Source organism: Theropithecus gelada, chromosome 4 (genome assembly GCF_003255815.1).
Source record: "Theropithecus gelada isolate Dixy chromosome 4, Tgel_1.0, whole genome shotgun sequence".
In the NCBI taxonomy this organism is placed as follows: domain Eukaryota; kingdom Metazoa; phylum Chordata; class Mammalia; order Primates; family Cercopithecidae; genus Theropithecus; species Theropithecus gelada.
Window position 1 is genome coordinate 146,827,643 of NC_037671.1, and position 967 is coordinate 146,828,609.

Consider the following 967-nt stretch of genomic DNA (forward strand, 5'->3'; position numbering starts at 1 on the left):
AGTTGCTTAAGTAATTCTGCTGACAACCCTAAGATTTCGTAAAAGATTATTTCAGCTTTCATAAACTAAAATCTTTATAGAGTAAAACTTTGTTCCCTCTTGAGTATTGATGTTTGAAATAATGTAAAAATTATTTTAATTCAAATTTTTTGATGTTTCAGAATTTTATTAGCAGTGCTCACTTCTTTAACTGTTTTTTAAATTCTATCAAATACACTGAGTTTTTTGCCAGTATTTTACATTGTATTCAGTAGCTACAAAGTCTAAAGGGTAGAAAGTACAATCACCCCGTTCGGCTGAATCAACCATCATCGCAGACCTTGGACAGTGCAAACCACAAACAGTAATTTCCTGCTGCTAGAACGTGGCTGATGACAGTAACATCTTACAGTGAAAAATAATCATTCACAATTACAATAATCAAATAACCATTTTTATCCCCACATTCTGAGAATTGCACCCTAACAAGTTCTTTGAGATAATCATTCTAATATTTACATCAATTTATTTATAAGTTAATAAACAAAATTTATTCTAGTTAGTTGCAACTGCCAAAACCTGGCCTATACTTACCTGGCAGGGGAAATTCCATGATCACGAAAGTGGTTTTCCCAGGTTGAGGCTTAGCTATTGCACTCCAGATGTGCTGACCCCTGCGATTTCCCCAAATGTGGGAAACTCGAATGCATAATTTGTGGTAGTGGGGGACTGCATTCACACACACACACACACACACACACACACACACACACACACACAAATCCAGGCCATTTAGAGTGTTTAAAGCAATGGAAGACCTTGATGTTACTGCTTGATTGCCTTGATTTATAGAACCTGCCTTAATTTGACTAAGAAAAGCCTAGCTATTGAGATACGGTAATTCATTGCGGGTTTAAACAAGGACAGATCTCTGATAGGATTTTTCACAGGGTGTATTTTTTAAATTGTAGACTAAAATGACATACCT

General features: G+C 35.5%; 1 non-coding gene across 1 annotated transcript; it reads left to right on the plus strand.

The window, feature by feature from the left end:
* The first annotated feature begins 565 nt into the window (after positions 1–565).
* LOC112624023 lies at positions 566–729 on the plus strand. The gene has a single exon (XR_003119345.1). It is a non-coding gene; the product is annotated as a U1 spliceosomal RNA (small nuclear RNA).
* The last annotated feature ends 238 nt before the right edge of the window (positions 730–967 follow it).